Genomic DNA, 12,783 nt, shown 5'->3' with positions numbered 1-12,783 from the left:
GTTTTTTTCATGTCGTGAACCTGTGTCCTTTCAAAAGGATTTCAAAGTTTTAAAAAGTACATTTTTCAAAAAATATTTTAAAATACGTTTACTAATCAAACAATGTTAAATTTGGTGTCAAGCCAATAGGAAGAGTTGGGAAATATTTTGTGTTATTTTATTTTATACTGTTAGGATGAAAATCTGTTAAAAATGTCTTTTAAAATTTCTATCATTAAAAAACTATTAAAATTTTCAATATTATTTTTTCAAAAAAATACTTGAAAGATTTTTTAATACATCTTTTGATTCTGACAGAATAAACAAAAATAATACAAAATATTTTACAACTCTTTTTGTTAGCTTCAAATTTGGCATTGTTTGATCAGTAGAATTTCCCTTAAATTTATAGCATTAGACGTATCATCCGGTTTGTGTCTAATTTTGAGTATATATATTTATATTTATATATTTAACATTTGCTATTGTAACTACTTGCCTCTTAAATTACTTTTCAATAACTACTACATATCGTTCTGATTACAAAGAAGCACTTTAATAATGTGTTTTGCAAATACATTATAATCTATTAGTCAGCTTCTTCGTAAAGATTAAGAAGATGAATATGTTTTTGCACACAATTTACATTGACTGATTATTCTAATTACTTATAAGCGATTGTGTACTTACACCCAATGACATCACTTATGTTTAAATAATGCCTTAAAAAGGTTTAGCCTTGTTTGTTTGCTGATTACATACTTACATTTGAATACCAGCTATAAGTATTCAATGAAAGGAAAATATTTACTTATGTACATAGTTAATTTTACTGTAAGGTTTTCAATTTTAATGTAAACTTTTTTATTATACAGAATTACACTTAATCGTTTACAAGTTTTTCATTTTCTAAATGGATTTGCTAAATTTTTACTTTATTGTTGAATATCATAGGTTTCACATTCTTAAGCTATTTCAGCATTCATTCTGTTTTAAACAAATTAGTTGATATTCACAGGGAATCTTTATACAACCTTTATAGTTCAATTATATTCTTGGAAGTCATCCTTGTGTGACAGCCAATATCCAGGGAACCTTTATATAACCATTATTAGTTGAATTATAAACTTATATTTCTGGAGGTCATCCTTGAGTGAAAGCAAATATCCAGGGAAGCCTTATACACCCGTTTTTAGTTCAATTACAAACATATGATCTTTGAAGGTGTCCTTTTGTGAAAGCTGGAATTGTAAAAATAGTTTTATTTCATATGCTTACATAAGTTTTGTTACTTTCGCTTACATTAGTTGTTGTTATCTCATAGTGTTTGTTATTCATTATGTTGTACAAGTTGTTTGCTATTTTGGACTTTCAAATCATAAAATCATCTCTTTAAGATATGATCAATATACGATTGAATACTCCTTTATTGTTGATCATTACTGTAAAAAAGTTGTAGAAATAAAACTCTTGTCAGACTTTTAAATTATCTATTATTTGAATATATTGAGATGAATTATTTGTTAAAAGTGTTAGTAAAGTAGTTTTGTTTAAGGCATATAAATTAGGGATGGCCCCAAAGTGAAAGTTGCTGATGTTTTCACCAAAAATTAAAATTAAGTTTTTCTAAGATCTCCTGGCTCAAAACTTTTGTATTTATCTCAATTTTTGGTGAGCTGGATCAAACGATGAAAAGATCCTTTTTTAAGACGTAGATCCACACTACGCGTGTTTGCGTCTAAGATTTACGCGCTTTTTATATCTACTTTGCGTATTACGTTAGAAGTTACATGCTACGCTTTTAAAGCGTAAATTTTTTGTTCTTTTATTAATTTTTTTATCATTAAACTCATTTTAATTTATTCAAATTGATAAATACGCATTAAATAAAGAATATAATATGTCTAAATCAGATGATATTTTCATACGCGTCAAGGCATTATACACTTTTGTCCTTGTAACTTTTATCATGTAAATACATTGATTCTACTTTTTTGACAGGCGCATAGAATGCGGGAAAACGTAGAACGCGTGGTGTGAACCTCCAGCTTTAAGATTTTATGAAATTTTTCACAATTTTGACAAATTAATCATATGCAAATTTAATCATATAAAACATATTTTTAATCATTTTAAGATCTTTGTAAACAACTCTAAAATTATAAAAAATATTATAAAATTGTAAATTCTTGTACACTTATTCATAAATAGCATTGTATTTTATAAAAGGTTTATAAAACAAAATTTTCATACGAAATTTGATCTAAATATGTATTTTTCTTCAGCTCTAATGCCTCTTAAAGGCATAGAAGTTGTATATGTTTTTTCACATGATTTACATTCACTGATTTTTGTAATTACTTGTAAGCAATTGTGGTAAGTACTTATCTGCAATGACATCACTATTTAAAAAAAAAATTACTTAAAATGCTATTGTGTAAGTAAATTTTAGAATTTTAAGCCATTATGTTGTAGTAAAAGTTTTTGCTGTGTAATCAAACAACACAAACTCAGGATATAATAAGTTTTATGGTATAACCCATATATTGACATTGTTGTTGCGGACACAAAAAAATATACTAATTAACACTTGGTACTTATTAACATGTTGCATGAAGCTATTTATGCAAAAACTTACAACCTTACCCCATTAATAAAAGTGCTGAGAACAACTACTCCAACAGATTGGAACAAGTTTTCTTCGGCTACTTGAATGTTAAATGTTGTCATTATACGTTTTGTTTCACTAGCAGATTCGCATGCTGATAACTGGACGCATGCATGTCCAGTTATCTGCATTTTAATGTTTTGTCTGATACTAGACAAAACATTAAGATTTAAGAAAATGTGAGTAGCAGGATTTATAATTAGGTTACTGTTTGAAAATTTATACTTTACTTCGCTTGGGAAATTTTATGCTCAGCTTTGGGCAAAATTACTCGTGAACAGATTAGGACAGTATTTGATTAGGCTTTAAAAAAAACGGCATAGTTAGGACTTTTTTGAATTGATTCAAAGTGTTCATTTATTAATTCCGGCACAGTTGTCATGTTTTTTACTTCAAGGCGCTAATTTCGAGCTCTAAAAGTGTTTGTGTTTCTTTAAGCGCTCACGCTCTTAAAATTTCTCTAATTTGCGATACCATCGGATTAGAGTTTGGATTTACTATTTTCTACATCCATTGATCTTTGCAATACTTAACCATTTTGAATCTTCTGCGATGCGTAATCTTCACCTATAACGATCAATATTATTGTTTATTTAGTCAAGATAAACATTTCATAAACTTCACTGTGATCACTGCTGCTTTATTCTAAAACCAGATCTTTGAACTGATCTTTCGAACTTTTAACCATTTCCAATCATCTGTGATGCCCCGGATCTTCTCCTACCGCGATCAACGATATTAATTGTTTGTTTAGTCAAGCTAAAACTCTTAAATCTCACTGTGATCACTAGCTCTTAATTCTAAATCGAAATTCTAAAATCGAATCTTTATAAAAAACCATTGATTCCAGAATTGTGATCATCTCAGAAAGTGGTCTTGGTATTTTGACTTAACGAATTTATCTACTTGTACATATTATCAATCTTTTTTTGAAATCGATTAAGTCTGCTTTGGTATTGATAAGTTATCGAAAGAATTAGTTATTTCCGATTGTTTGATTTTCAGAATCTCAGGTTCCGGTTATTATCAGTCGGATGCTGTTTAAAACATAATATGGGAAACAAATGCTGATAAAGTTACGTACTAAGCCTTCTGAGAACAGAGACTAGTATGTTTGGGCCATAATCAGAAGCTGTTTGGCAACACAGACGTTCTTAATATAAATGTTGAACTCTGTTAGTTCGCATACCTGGAAGTGGCTGTTGTCGAACTAAGTAACAATAATGAAAAAATAATTAAGTACATTTGAATTTTACAACTCTTTTTAATAATCTACAATTAAAATTTTAATTACATCTTTAAATACAAACGAATTACAACTCTACATAAACATTGTATAAATGTCATAAAGTTTTGTCAACAGATTTAAGAAAAGAACATTTTGTTACGTTTGGAAAGTTTCATATAAACTGGCCCTCAGCGGGAGTTTTCTTCTAGTTCTGCTGATATGGTTCAATTGATTTATTGGGTTATTAGAGTTACTGACTCAAATGCATCACAAAATATTATGGGTCCACCAAGGATTAACCAAAAACACTTTTCATTCGAAAACTATTTTAATTATAACTTCTTTCTCAACACTTGTCTTAATTGTCATTCCATTTTTAGCTCCAATTTTATTTTCTTTTACACAGATGGGTAAGAACAATTGCATCTACATGGAACATGCACTCACTGTTACGAAAGTATTGTTTTAACAGATCATGGAGTTTGTTGAAAAAAAGATAAACGAATGAACGATTTATTATGTACAGACACCTTTTTATGCATTTGGCTTTTTACACGTTTTTAACGACTACTTACATAGTACATACATATTTACAATTGTGTCGTTTTTTAAGTAGAAAATATGTAATTATCTTTGTAGATGTTCATAAACACATACATATGAAACTTTAAAGTTTTTCTATTAAGAAATCTAAAAAATATTATCCTGATGTTTTTCCATTTCACCTTAAGGAGAATATAAACCAGAAGACATCCTAACTAAATCAATAAACCTGAAAACTGAAAGTAAAAATACAATTTGTCTTAAACAAGTTTTGAACGAGTTATTGAAGTTCTTTTTAACCTAAAATAAAAACTTTTCCTTTCATTGCTCTCTGACATGCAATCTTGAGATGAGTTAAAAACAACTAGAAAAAAATTTTAGATTTTTTCATTATATACATTTTTATAATATCTTTAACATTTCTAAGTTAGAATCTTTAGTTCTAATAAATATAGGAAACTTCTCGTTAGAAGATATCTCAATCTTTAACTTTTAGAAAAGTTCTTACAACAAGAAAGTGATGTTTTTGGCATTTGACAGGAAGTGATTTTAAATGTTATAAAAATTTCGAATTCCTACATATAGATATTGCTAAATCAGATAAGAAACTGTATAACTGATTGTTATACATTCGTTGGGTTGGAATGTGTACATAAGTTTAGATTCAGCTTAAGAGTGCTTCAATCCTTTAGAAAAGTATACTTTAAGCCTTTAACTACAGTCATTTTTAAGACATACTTAGTAATAATTTAGGGTAAACTATCATTTTCTAGAACTGAATGAAAACACAATGACTTGTGTATTCATCTTAATATAATATAATTGTCCAATTTATTATAATGACGTTGTGTTAATAATCAAATTTAAGTTCAGGTTTAAATCAATCAATAAATCTCCATCGAATGTTTGTTTTTATGGTTCTTTCGACAGATACATTTTTAACAAGAATAGTTCATAACAATGTTTCGAGAATCTAAAGATTTGTAGATGCTTAATGGGACCATCTTTTAGATGCTTATGACAACTAAATATATCAAAGAAATTTAAAAAATGAGATGAAACTAAACTAAATTTGGATTCAGAATTCCCAATCACACCAGATTACCGTAGTCGCGAATTTAAGTTTTAGAAGACACGTTTTTTGCAACGTTTTAAATAGCACGTAGAAATTTGTTAACCCTGTTGTGAAATCTAAAAACCCCATTGTTCGTTTAATTTTATACAAATAGTGAACCATTATTTTCCCTTTTTTCAATAGCAATCTAACTAAATCACAAAAAACAGGAAAAAAATGTATGTTCTCTTAACCCAATTGTGTCTTTAACAAACGAACTACATACATATGTTATAGATTCTAAGGGCTATATTTCAGTGTATTAGAAAAATAATTTTTCAATTCAAAAAGATTTAGAATATTAAATGTTTATTTATCTTGAGGGGAACAGTCCTCATTGCTTCTGCGAAAATTGGCGTCCAGAAATATTCAGTTGGTACCATTATTATTCAACATCAATTTTAGCAGACTAGATCAAACATAACGAGGATGTTTGAACGCACATCTAACCACACCAAACTAAAATATTCTTATAAAAAAAACTTAGTATAAAATCATAAAGAATTCTTCTACTGCGAAAGAACTAAATAATTTATTATTCGTGCATTTGGACAAGTTGATTACTACATGGAGAATTGTTGTTATAAATAATTCCTATTTAAACTTTGACTACAACAAAATGTTTGCATTTAATTTGTCGCCACAACCTAGTTGCATTTCAAAACTTATTAAAGCTTACATTTCAACATCATAAAAACCCTCCAACGATTTCAAAGTTATTTTGAAAAGCCTGTCTTTATAACTTAAAGGAGTAAAGCAAACATACAGACGCATAACACTTATATACCACAACTGATCTTGACCTCTGTATTTTAAAATACACACCCACTATTTGGTCATATCAGAGCGCATACATTCAGCTGGCCAATTCAGTTTTTGGTTTGGTTTTCATATCTGTTGGCAAAAGAGATTTGTGACGGTTTCTTTATTTAAGATTTTTGTAAAATTATTCTTTGCGATTAGTCAGTGATAGTGGAGGTGTGTTTTTTGAGTTTCAGCTTAAATTACATAATTTTTTTGGATAGGAATACATTATAGTAGTGCTTTAGTGGTAATTGTAAAGGCGACATAAACTTTATTTAAAATAATTTAAAGAATTTTATGAGGTTGGTATTAACTAGAGACAAAGAATCAAATCAGTAAAAGATTGAAACAAAAACACTAAGATATAATCAAAACTATGCATAAGATTTTCTAGACAAATCCCTTTTCAGTTTTTACTTTCAATTTAAAAACATCTGCTTTTTAAAATTTCTTATTGTAAATTTTGCATACAAATAAATGGATTCAAGATTATTCACAATATTGAATGTCAACGATTGTTTACATTACAGATGAGTAGAAGTAACAACTTGATTGATGCTTAACAACCTCCGCTGGAAATGTCAACGCATTGCCTTGGCTTCAAGTCAAGGTTTACGCGTTCTTTCAAGGACAACCTCATTTTATTACAATTTCAATGGTTGATGCAAATTTTTTATGCAAAGTCTGTTACTATTTATTGGAATGCATTTTTTAACAGATGCAATTTAAAAATTACTGAAATTTCCCACTTGAATGTAATGAATACAATACTACGTTAAGAAATAGAAGAATAAGCAGCGAGACATAAGATATAATGTTAAGCCACAGGCTCGGATTTTATAGCCAAAATTATTTATGATTTAGAGAGCAGCGTATTCTCTATATACGGCTTTCAGCTGGGTACAACCTAAAAAATAAGTGTAAGTCCAAAGATGACCATAGACTTTGAACTTATTAATTGTATCAATTATTTCAATTTGATAATTTTAGGGGATTCCACTCGTCCATTTCTGTAATTCAGAGTTCGTAGCGTTGAATGGCTTTTTCTTTGACAAGTTAACTTTTATAACTTCTTTCTCTTTATAGCAACTCAATTCTGAAAGCTACTGTTATAATAACTCACAGTTACCGATAACATCTGTTTTCAGCATGCAACAGGGTGCGATTATATACAAAATCGTTGTGTATGACATTGATGATAGAAAGGATGTATCTAATCGATTGAAATAGGGCTGATGGCAACATGTACTCTAAATTCTGAAAGCTGGAATTGTTTTACACTTTGAGTCCAAACAAATGTACCAGATTATTGAAGTATCAATTATAATTGATCTAATCCCGCTTTTTTCACATCACTGTGTCATAGTGATACTAAGGCCACATATCTAGACCACTATTTTTCTTAATTTCTCAATCTTATTGTCTAGAATTTTCTTTCAAGTATTACAAATAAGTACTTTAATATATCAGGAAAAATTATTCAGATTTTGGCGTTTCTCTGGTTACAATTTTTCTCTCATTAATGAAATAACATTGACAGCAAAATTATCACCAAAACCTTGTTAAAGGTATTGCTCACACTCTCTTTATCGTGCTTGCCCTTAGAAGCCATTACTGCTGATCTGCATCACCTTACTACACTGGTCTTTTGGAATTTTGTTTGTCGCTCTACCAAAGTAGAGAAGAGAATATATCATTCCGGTGTCTTTCTTAGCAACTGTGGTATAATAGCATTTTTAACCTTTCAGCGACTAGCTATTTCATCCCCCTTTTGAAGGCGTCTCTTTTCAGACGACCTTACCTTCGGGTTTAATTTAGTTGAAGTTCTGACCATCTTAATAACTGGCTCATATTGCACTTCCTTAATCTTAAGATTCAGGTATCGTTATGAAAGTTCTTACCTTCGGGTTTGATTTAACTGAAGTATCCTTCTTATTAAGTACTGGCTTAGCTCTTTCTTTTTAATTGCAAGACTGCGACTGGAGAGTTCTCTGAGAGAAGTGGCCAAGGAGTTCCATTATCTATTAGTTTTATTAAACACTTCTGAAAGTCGTATTCTCTTTGTCTTAGAACAATGTGAAAAGCACCCTTAGTCTGTCAGGGTGTTCTTAGCTTGAACGAACTTCTTGCTCTGTGCTAGTAATCGATGCTCTTCACGACCTATTCTAACTATCCTTGTCGGCATTCCATCCTTCCTACCCCCGTAGACGATATATTTGTAGGGAGTAGACATGAGATACTAATATACACAAACATTTTAATGAAAACCTGTAAGTAACGGTTTTCAGTAGCAAGTCGAGTGACTAATTTATTTAGTTTTTCATTTGAAATAGAGAAACAAGCTATGATCACTTTCTTTAGATGTTAAGGAATGATGTTGAACCACCCATATTTTAAGGGCCTTTTAGATAGATAAAAATATACTTAAGTACATAAGGAATTACATACATACAAAGTACTTCATGATAATGAATCTGTTTTGTTATCAGCAAATAACTTCATATTAATATACATACGTACTGGCAGTTTTTTTTAACATTGATTTGGTAACTAAAGGCACGAATTAAACATTTATATGGATATGCAGCAAATATACAGCAACAGCATCAACAACATTAAGAGCCACGTATCTACTTGTTCTGAAATTTTTACTACAACCAAAACTTTGAGGACGATGAGGTTGTTGATGATAATGATAAAAGCGTGAATAACTTACATATCAAAACAGACATGAAAATAATGCCAAAACAAATAAATTGTATATTTAACTGTTTAAGACGAATCTTTATATACCCTACGAGTGCTTTCAATTCCTAACTTTTAATGAACATATTCTTATAATTTTTTAAGTAATTATTTCATTGTAAAAAGAACTTCATGTTCTTTACGATGTTTAAGGTCAAAATTTACATTTAGTGGAATATATCTGTAAAAACTGTAGCATAACAACAAAGCGATTATATAGCGGAACGTAGTGTTACATGCCAGAACCTTAAAAAGTAAAAACAATATAAAATGTTCGAAGCTGCCTTGAAATAAAGAATCAACATTATTTCCATGTCAAATTCCAAACCTGTGTATTCAACATGTGTTGAGAATTGTTGCAACAAAGAGACAAACGAATGCATTGCATCCACTACAGCATGAAGAAGGCATGGATTAATATTATTTGTGGAAATGCGTTTGTTGTTCCTTCGTGTTTTCTTTTGTTTTTGTTGTTGACCATTGAAATTGTTTGGGCCTTTTATACGTTAGCTTCTCTTCGATGCGGTTGTTCTTTCTGCTTGTCCCTGTTGATGTTGGATGGATGTTGTTTATGTGATGTTTACCATTACTGTGTTTATCTGTTTTTGTTGCTGTTGCTGTGGGTGTTGTTATTTTGTAGAATTAAGAAAATTATATGATTATCCATTGATTTTAAATATCTTTAAGGGTTTTAATACTTGCTGATATTAACAACTACGATAACAAATACAACATATTTGAAACAACAAGAATTTCTATAAAATATGTTTAAATCAATACCTGTTTGTACAATTTTGTATATGATGTTAAATATTAAATAATAGTTTTAATAAAATATTTCGAAAACCTTATTTACTTAAGATAAATATATTATTAAAATATATATCGTATATATACCAAAGCTGCATCGTACAACTAGTCTGCAGTGTATAAGATTTTGATAGATAATTGTCTAGTATTTTGTCTACGAAAACGTGTGTCAGTCATTGCAATTTACTGTTTTGAACATAAGTTTAAGATTAAATTTTTTAAAATCCAGAATTCGAACAGACTTGTAAAGCATTTGAAGTATATATACATTTATATGCAGAACTATATAATTCCTTATAAATCCCTAATGTACATATGATAATAAATATTTGTGATTTATTAAAATGATAGCTTAAAACAATTTATGACTTTAGAATGCATTATTTGAAAACATTTTCTCATTCCTCCTTAACTCTGCTTAGACATAGAAAATTTATTTATGTTCAATATTTTCTAAAGTTCATTTTTAGTAATATTTCATTTTGTAGTCCAATAAATACATTGCTTTACTTTCAGCATGACTTTGTTGACGTTGTCTTAGTCTAAGAAGATAAAACTTTTGCTAAAAATACTCTTTACTTTCATGATATGGAATGTTAAATTGTTCAATAAAAGTAAACTCCTACATATTTCTTAAAAGTCCTTTGTAGTAGATCTAAATGATCGTCATTAATCTTGGTTTAAAAACATACTGTATGTAGAGGTAAAACTTTCTGTAGTCAATGTGAATAAACTATTACAACTGAAGCATGGATACGAATAGGGATATAAAGACCAGTTTACCAAATATTGAATAGTTAAATTTTAAAACAATATTAACTTTATCAAAAGGAGTTCTTTTGAGGATTCAAGATACTTAGGGCGAGTTTTTCTGATAAAGATAATCTTCATTCTTTGGTTAAACCTGGATCAATATATGTTTCGTGTTTTTCAGTTATCAGTAAAGTTACTTATTATCTTAGTTTAACTGAGTGTAATTGGGCAATTAAACTCAAGTTATAAGTGAGAAAACACAATTAACAAAAACAATAAAACAATGATTTCGGAAGAACAAAAACTTAATATTTTAAGTAAATTGCATTTTTCTGAATTGTTTTGTTTTATTTATTATTGTTTTAAATGTTTATTTAACATTTTTCCAAACATTTTTCATTTTACAAAATTATTGTTTGCAAAAAACAGCTGTTCATTGTTTATGTTTTTGAGTGAAAACTTGGCATTAATTATATCACAAATTATGATACAACTGTTATAACTGTTATGACAGTTAATGTAAATTTAACAGATACACTATGTATGTAAGAAAGTATTGTTGTTACATATACAACTGTATAATCAATATATACATCTTAAGACTTACTCATAACGACATTTATAGCTTTTTTAGGAATAAACTATCCCAAGATCAGGTAAAATGGTACATATATACATATAATTCGTATGTTTTTGGTCTTTCGTCACAATTATACTCTTTGTAATCGAGAATGAAGACAGTCGTCACTTTAGTGTTCCCTATGTAAGCGAGAGCAATCGTCTCTTTACTGTCTCCAAGTAATCTAGAGATTAGACTCTTAAAAGTTGTTTTCGTTTTATTGAACTTCTGAAAGTAGTTATTTTACCCCTCTTTTGGAGAAATGATTGTTACTTTATACAAATATGCCACCATCTTGTTGACCCAAATTTATATCTTTCGCGTCAATCGTCACATTGATGTCCCATAGTATACTAGAGAGTAGATACTTAAAATTTTTAACTTTTATTTCTATTAATATTTTACCACCTGTTGGCTCCGATTCGCATGTTCTTGACAATTCATCAAGAATAAAAGTAAATCGTCACCATAGCAGCAAGAAAAGTACCGACAGTTAAACAGCTAGTAATGTGTCTGACTTCCAAGAACCTACTTATAGATTACCATCCTTTGACTATTTTAGACCGTCTTTTAACTGTCTCTTTATAGGGTGCAGAGTGACAATTGACTTCCACGTAGGATCAGCCCATGTAAAATGTTTGGTCACCGGGGTAGTCAGAGTGACAATTGACTTCCACGTAGGATCAGCCCATGTAAAATGTTTGGTCACCGGGGTAGTCAGGTGGCTAGGGGCCCCCATAAGTAGTAGGTAAAGGTGTTAGTTCGTTACTTTCCCGTCGAACTGCTGGGTAAGAATAGTACCTTATTACACATACATCCATCAACTACCTATTACAGACATTTTTGTACATCCTTCATGATTTCCAACCAAACTATAGAGTGTTAAATACATTATAATAAATCCCATTGATTTTAATCCTCCTTATATTTGACAAGAATTCACTGCAGTTTAAAATCACTTTTATTTATTTTTGTAGAATATGCTTCTAGAAATGCTTATGACATGTTGTACGCCATTATTAAGCCTGATTACAAAAACTAAACTTGAAACCCCTTCACAGCATGTGACCATTGTGGGATTTAGAAAATCGCATAAAGCCCGTATTCTCTCTACTAATCGTCAATTTGTTGTCAATAGAGAGTACGTTTCGTCATTATATAAAAGCAACAAATTCCTCAATTATTGATTTTACACAATTGATGAGAAAATGTAATTGAATTAATGTAATGAAGACTAGCAAACATGACTTTGTAACAAAAACCTGTAAGATTTCTTTTTAATTTCGCGCCATTTTCATGAGTGGAACTCTAATAGCTGTCAAAAGTTGATGAACATTTACAGTTATCAAGTAGGTATTGATATGTATGACAGATTAATCAATGATTTAATGTTAAGACGGACTTCTTTCCTGTTGCTCAATCACATTGAACAAAATGTTTTACTCGTTAACTAGAAAATAAGCAACCAAGTTTAGATAACTTTACCTTTAAAATAAATGCTTTACTAAACAAACATGATG

The 12,783-nt window shown here is 29.5% G+C and overlaps 1 long non-coding RNA gene across 3 annotated transcripts in view; it reads right to left on the bottom strand.

Moving 5' to 3' along the window:
- Positions 1-805: 805 nt before the first annotated feature.
- LOC124421403 overlaps positions 806-12,783 on the bottom strand; it is a 15,313-nt gene continuing 3,335 nt past the window's right edge. For all 3 annotated transcript variants that reach the window (XR_006941643.1, XR_006941641.1, XR_006941642.1), the window contains exons 2-3: positions 1,282-1,421; positions 806-1,220 (exon numbers count right to left, since the gene is read on the bottom strand). This is a non-coding gene — a long non-coding RNA (uncharacterized LOC124421403). The remainder of the gene's footprint in view (positions 1,221-1,281; positions 1,422-12,783) is intronic.

The sequence above is a fragment of the Lucilia cuprina genome, chromosome 2 (assembly GCF_022045245.1).
Source record: "Lucilia cuprina isolate Lc7/37 chromosome 2, ASM2204524v1, whole genome shotgun sequence".
In the NCBI taxonomy this organism is placed as follows: Eukaryota; Metazoa; Arthropoda; class Insecta; order Diptera; family Calliphoridae; genus Lucilia; species Lucilia cuprina.
The sequence above is the reverse complement of the archived record's forward strand: the minus strand, read 5'-3'. Positions and strand labels throughout refer to the sequence as shown.